Source organism: Syngnathus floridae, chromosome 4, assembly GCF_059516105.1.
Source record: "Syngnathus floridae isolate MCC-2025c chromosome 4, RoL_Sflo_1.0, whole genome shotgun sequence".
Lineage (NCBI taxonomy): Eukaryota > Metazoa > Chordata > Actinopteri > Syngnathiformes > Syngnathidae > Syngnathus > Syngnathus floridae.
Genome location: NC_142416.1, coordinates 2,695,001 through 2,702,500, shown reverse-complemented (window position 1 = coordinate 2,702,500; position 7,500 = coordinate 2,695,001). Strand labels below are relative to the sequence as shown.

The following is a 7,500-nucleotide window of genomic DNA, read 5'->3' as shown; positions in this document are numbered from 1 at the left end:
CCAAAGAAGTTGAGTGCGCGCGCTCAGCGTCATATTCAGAGGTTGACTTTGGAAAACAGTCGTATGAGTGCTGCCAGCATTGCTGTAGAGGTTGAAGGGGTGGGGGTTCAGTCTGTCAGTGCTCAGACCATACGCCGCACACTGCATTCAATTGGTCTGCATGGCTGTCGTCCCAGGAAAAAAGCCTCTTCTAAAAAAGATGGACAAGGAAGCTCGCAAAAGGTTTGCTGAAGACAAGCAGACTAAGGATATGGGTTACTGGAACCATGTCCTGTGGTCTGATGAGACCAAAATAAACATATTTGGCTCAGATGCTGTCCAGTGTGTGTGGTGGCAACCAAGTGAAAAGTATAAAGACAAGTGTGTCTTGCCGACAGTCAAGAATGATGGTGGGAGCGTCACGGTCTGGGGCTGTATGAGTGCTGCTGGCACTGGGGAGCTACAGTTCATTGAGGGAACAATTAATGCCAACATGTACTGTGGAATACTGAAGCAGAGCATGATCCCCTCCTTCCGTAAACTGGACTGCAGAGCAGTATTCCAACACGATAACGACCCCAAACACACCTCCAAGACGATCACTGCCTTCCTAAAGAAGCTCAAGGTGAAGGTGATGGACTGGCCAAGCATGTCCCAAGACCTAAACCCTCTTGAACATCTATGGGGCATCCTCAAACGGAAGGTGGAGGAGCGTAAGGTCTCCAACATCCACCAGCTCTGTGATGTCATCATGGAAATGTGGAAGAGGATTCCAGGGGCGACCTGTGAAGCTCTGGTGAACTCCATGCCTAAAAGGGTTACGGCAGTGCTGGAAAATAATGGTGGCCACACAAAATATTGACATTTGGGTCCAGTTTTGACATTTTCATTTGGGGTGTACTCACTTTTGATGCCGGAATTTTACACATTCATTGTTGTATTTTGAGTTACTTTGAAGTAACAATAAATTTACTTTGCTATCCAAGCTCTACAGTGACTACTTAACATTGGATCAAAGTGTCATTTCTTCAGTGTTGTCCCATGACAAGATATAAGTAAAACATTGCAGAAATGAGAGGGGTGTACTCACTTTTGTGAGATACTGTATCTATTGTGTGACCTAATCTTCTTTGTCCTTCAATTCGTTTTTGGACATTGACCAATAAGAATACAATACCATCCTACTCTGGATGTATGATTGGAAATGGTGCACACAAACAAACAACCAAACAAAATGGCATAAAAAAAAAAAAAAATGGAAAGTACATCAGTTGATCTCCGGTGGGACACGATATGGAGGAAGAATTTGAGGAGCTGTGGGTGCAATGACCTCAGCTAGTAATTGAACAGCGAATGTGGTGTCATTAGATATTCATTGCTTCAAGTTCTTTCGGTAGAGGAAACAGTCCGTACTGCTTGTATATACTTTGTATGTTTGCATAAATGTTCAATGTTGTTAAAAGTTGTTTCACAGTGTATTAGTACCGCTCGTGAGCCTTGTGAGGAGAAGTGGTTGGAAAAAATGGATGAATGGATGTATTAGTAACCCCTGTTGGTGAAAATTAGAAACTACAGTCTTTTTCTTTGGATTGTTTTACATTGTGTTCTACGTGCCTTCTCTGCATCCATTGCAGCCGGGTCATTCTGGAAGGGGGATCCTCCCATCTGTGGTCTCTTCTCAAGGTTTCTCATTTTTCCCCAAGTGCCGTAATTTCCGGACTATAAATCGCGTTTTTTTTTTTCATAGTTTGGGTGGGGGGGCGACTTATACTCAGGAGCTTATATGTTTTTTTCCACAAATTTTTACTTGATCATTAAGACATCACTTACTTACAAGTATAGTTGACCACTTCCCATGTTATTTTTAGTATAGTTGATCACTTCACATGCTTTTATATCTTTATCTTGAACATATTCAAAACATAAAAAATAGAGAAAACATCGACGATAAAGCAGCCTTTGACCTTGATAAAACAACCAAAAAAATATATATTTTCAGACGAAACTGGATGAGGGCGCTCTAAATTTCACCGTTGGCCGTGACTCATCAACTGGGTGGGCTTAAGAAAAATGGCACCGAAAAGAAACTCATATTTTGCAGGTTACAAACTTCAAGTTGTAAAATATGCAGCTGAAAACCGTAATCGAGCAGCAGAAAGAAAGTTTGGAGAACCGTGATGTACCAATGGATTACTATTTCAAGTGACGTCAGTGGCGCGGTGCGCCGTTTGTTTACATACAAACGTGCCCACATAAGGACTACTGGCATCATTAGCGGTGATCATTTCTAAGTGACACGGAGGACAAAGAGTTTGAAGGAATTAAGGATTTGGAGTGACATACAAGGTTTGAAAAACTATTATGGCTTTTACGCACGCCCGGTCCTACTCTACTGAGTCGGGGGCCGGCGCTCGGCCGAGTGGCTGTCCGCGAACGGTGCGTGGGGCTCGGACATGCCCATTACGCACTCCCGGTCCTATGCCATGGAGCTCTCGTGTCTGGAAGACCATGCCGCCACACGCTTGGAAGTTTGTTTTGTTTAATAAAGAGCCGTTTACCAAACCCACGTCTATCCTTGTACTTTGTTAACGCTACAATATAGTTATATAGTAGATCTGTGGAATAAAGACGAGGCTGACGTCAGGGCGCACGCGCGGCAATGTTGACAAAGGACGAGGAATTTGATCGATGGATTTAAAGTGCACTGATGGTTTGATAATATTATTGGCTTGTATTATAGCTATTTGAAATATAGTTTATCTATCGTTATATGAGCCTGTGGAATATTTTGAAGTGCAAGCGCCCTCAGCCGTGCGCACCCATTGTTGACAAAGAACGATCGATGGATTTAATGAATTGGAGTGACACCGATGGTTTTATAAACATGTTATTCATGTAATAGTTGTCCTTAATCATTCTATATGTTACGCCAGGCCTGTTCTCAGCTCTTTGTTTGTGTTTGTCACGTTAGCATACCTATCGTTTAGCCTGTTGTTGCTATTTAATGAATTGGAGTGACACCGATGGTTTTATAAACATGTTATTCATGTAATAGTTGTCCTTAATCACTCTATATGTTACGTCAGGCCCGTCCTCAGCTCTTTGTTTGAGTTTGTCACGTTAGCATACCTATCGTTTAGCCTGTTGTTGCTATTTAATGAATTAGTGTGACACCGATGGTTTTATAAACATGTTATTCATGTAATAGGTGTCCTCAATCACTCTATATGTTACATCAGGCCCGTTCTCAGCTCTTTGTTTGAGTTTGTCACGTTAGCATACGTATCGTTTAGCCTGTTGTTGCTATTTAATGAATTGGAGTGACACCGATGGTTTTATAAACATGTTATTCATGTAATAGTTGTCCTTAATCACTCTATATGTTACGTCAGGCCTGTTCTCAGCTCTTTGTTTGTGTTTGTCATGTTAGCATACCTATTGTTTAGCCTGTTGTTGCTATCGTTTAGCCTGTTGTTGCTCGTTCATGACTGTTTTTGGTGTGAGAGTTTGTCGAATAAATTGCCCCAAAATGCGACTTATACTCCGGAGCGACTTATATATGGTTTTTTTCACTTTTTGGGGCATTTTATGGCTGGTGTGACTTATACTCCGGAGCGATTTATAGTCCGGAAAATACGGTAGTTTTTTTTTTTTTTCTTTTTTTGTAAGTTTTTCTTTGCTCTCCTAGGAGTTTAAGATCAGGGGATGTTTGAGAATAATTGTCAATTATTGGACATGTGAAGCCCTTTGATTTAGGGCTATATAAATAAACTTGACTTGACAGTCACTCACTGACAGACTATTTCGTAATATGTGTGTGGGAGCAAGCTGGGCTGCTTTTCATGATATAATTGTCGGTCTAATCATTGAAGTTACTCCAAGCAAGAAATACCACACTGCCCTCTTTTCACCATCCTGTAGCGGGTCTTTCTTTTTGTCTTTTCTAAGCAGAGAAATATGCACATGCATGCAACACCTCAGTTGACATGACTGACAGCTGCTTGTTCCGCCTCCTCGACCGACCTGCAGTGATGGACTAAAAATCGTAGAAAGCACACGATGATTGGGCAGGGTCTGATTGGTGACTGACTTGCAGTGAGATATAAGGCTGCTCAAAAACACTGAACAATATTTATCTTCTAGTCCAGTGATTTTCAACCTTTTTTGAGCCACGGCACATTTTTTACATTTACCGTAATTTCCGGACTATAAGTCGCGTTTTTTTTCATAGTTTGGGTGGGGGGGCGACTTATACTCAGGAGTGACTTATATATGTTTTTTTTTCACAAATTTTTACTTGATCATTAAGACATCACTTACAAGTATAGTTGACCACTTCCCATGTTATTTTTAGTATAGTTGATCACTTCACATGCTTTTATATCTTTATCTTGAACATATTCAAAACATAAAAAATAGAGAAAACATCAAATAAAGCAATTAACACTTTAAAGCACCATATCCAAGTCCACTGTCTGCTGTATGTACACTTGCTCCATTTTTGCTCCTCTTATATTGATTATTATTAGTTATTATTATTTGTTTATTTATCATTTATTAAACACTCTTATTTATTCATTGTTTGTGCCTTCTTGGTTTTTTTTTGTGTTGCTTGTATGCATATGTGTACTATCTCACCGAGGGATAGTGGGAACGTAATTTCAATCTTTGTGTGTCTTGGTATATGAAAAAAAAATCGACGATAAAGCAGACTTTGACTTTGATAAAACAACCCCAAAAAATTATATTTTCAGACGAAACTGGATGAGGGCGCTCTAAATTTCACCGTTTGCCGTGACTCATCAACTGGGTGGGCTTAAGAAAAATGGCACCAAAAAGAAACTCATATTTTGCAGGTTACAAACTTCAAGTTGTAAAATATGCAGCTGAAAACAGTAATCGAGCAGCGGAAAGAAAGTTTGGAGAACCGTGATGTACCAATGGATTACTATTTCAAGTGACGTCAGTAGCGCGGCGCGGCGGTTATTTACATACAAACGTGCCCACATAAGGACTACCGGCATCATTAGCGGTGATCATTTCTAAGTGACACGGAGGACAAAGAGTTTGAAGGAATTAAGGATTTGGAGTGACATAGAAGGTTTGAAAAACTATTATGGCTTTTACGCATGCCCAGTCCTACTCTACTGAGTCGGGGGCCGGCGCTCGGCCGAGTGGCTGTCCGCGAACGGTGCGCGGGGCTCGGACATGGCCATTACGCACGCCCGGTCTGTCTGGAAGTCCACGCCGCCACACGCTTGGAAGTTTGTTTTGTTTAATAAAGAGCCGTTTACCAAACCCACGTCTATCCTTGTACTTTGTTAACGCTACAATATAGTTATCTGTGGAATAAAGACAAGGCTGACGTCAGGGCGCACGCGCGGCGATGTTGACAAAGGACGAGGAATTTGATCGATGGATTTAATGGAATTAAAGTGCACGGATGGTTTGATAATATTATTGGCTTGTATTATAGTTATTTGAAATATAGTTTATCTATCGTTATATGAGCCTGTGGAATATTTTGAAGTGCAAGCGCCCTCAGCCGTGCGCACCCATTGTTGACAAAGAACGATCGATGGATTTAATGAATTGGAGTGACACCGATGGTTTTATAAACATGTTATTCATGTAATAGTTGTCCTTAATCACTCTATATGTTACGTCAGGCCCGTTCTCAGCTCTTTGTTTGTGTTTGTCACGTTAGCATACCTATCGTTTAGCCTGTTGTTGCTATTTAATAAATTGGAGTGACACTGATGGTTTTATAAACATGTTATTCATGTAATAGTTGTCCTTAATCACTCTATATGTTACGTCAGGCCCGTTCTCAGCTCTTTGTTTGAGTTTGTCACGTTAGCATACCTATCATTTAGCCTGTTGTTGCTATTTAATGAATTGGAGTGACACCGATGGTTTTATAAACATGTTATTCATGTAATAGTTGTCCTTAATCACTCTATGTTACGTCAGGCCCGTTCTCAGCTCTTTGTTTGAGTTTGTCACGTTAGGATACCTATCGTTTAGCCTGTTGTTGCTATTTAATGAATTGGAGTGACACTGATGGCTTTATAAACATGTTATTCATGTAATAGTTGTCCTTAATCACTCTATATGTTACGTCAGGCCCGTTCTCAGCTCTTTGTTTGTGTTTGTCACGTTACCATACCTATCGTTTAGCCTGTTGTTGCTATCCTTTAGCCTGTTGTTGCTCGTTCATGACTGTTTTTGGTGTGGGATTTTGTCGAATAAATTGCCCCCAAAATGCGACTTATACTCCGGAGCGACTTAAATATGGTTTTTTTCACTTTTTGGGGCATTTTATGGCTGGTGCGACTTATACTCCGGAGCGACTTATAGTCCGGAAAATACGGTACAAAATCCTGGGGCACACAAGCAACCAAAATGACACTCTAACACAGTAATACATATAGTTAATGTTTTTTAATGTATTTATAAACTCAGTGTGAAACCTGGGCCTGTTTCGATGAACACAAAATGGATATCCTGGCAGGAATGTTAGAAAGACACACACGAAGCTCTTGCTCAACAGCTCTTAGTCTCTCTCTGTTTTTAGTTTGTATCGCAGTCAAGCTTGAGAAGCTCAGCTCACATCGATATGTAGTTAGAAAACAGGAGCAATGTCAAAATAGCTTTGTTGGCCAGAATGGGGAACTCCTTGGCAACAGATAACCAAAAACTGTCCAAAGGAAGATAAGAAAATTTTAGCTTTAAACTACGATCTCGTTTCAGTTCAATGACTTCCTCTTGCTCCTTTGAAGTCATGTCCTTTCCAGCAACAGATGAATAAATGAAACTGTATTTCTTCACACCATCATAAATCTTTCTTTCATACATGTACATATGACATTTTAGTAGCATGAGGAAAAGAGTCCCCGAGTGAAGCTAAGTATAAGCTTATATAACAGGGCCCGGACGGCTGGACGGACGGACCGACAGACAGACATACAAATGGAAATGTGGATGTAATTATAGTAGGTTTGTAAAAGCTGGCTAAAAAGATGTTGTTGTTTTTTAATAGATAGAGGGCATGACCTTTAAGGCTTCATCCATTTTGTTCCAAATTTGAGGTCCCCTACAAGCAATACTCGTACTGGTGCGCACACATCTGCAGTAGTTCCCTAGGATATGTGTTTTAACTTGCGTCTGATGGGAATGAGACTGCATAGTATGTGGTTTCTCTTGTTCACAACTTGAAACATGACACATGCATTATGAAATTCTCAAAACGGCGGAAAAGAGGGCGGGATGGTGGATTAAACTCAGACCAAGACAGAGCCCTAATGACTTTCTTTTGTAGAGATTGAAGTTTTTTAAGGTGACTAGAGAAGGTGTTGCCCCATATGACATTGCAATAGTCAAGATGAGGTTCAAATAGAGTTTTCTATAAAATAAGGAGTACTGACTGAGGCCTCTTGCAAGAGCATTTTTATTGAGAGAAACAGGGTGGGGGTGAGAGTGGACAGGATGGGGTTGAAGCCCCTGGCCTCTGATCACATC

General features: G+C 40.7%; 1 protein-coding gene across 17 annotated transcripts in view; it reads left to right on the top strand.

Annotated features, from left to right (window-relative positions):
- LOC148398573 (palmitoyltransferase ZDHHC5-A-like) overlaps positions 1–7,500 on the top strand; it is a 247,889-nt gene that overhangs the window by 4,253 nt on the left and 236,136 nt on the right. The gene's annotated exons all lie outside the window — the stretch shown is intronic.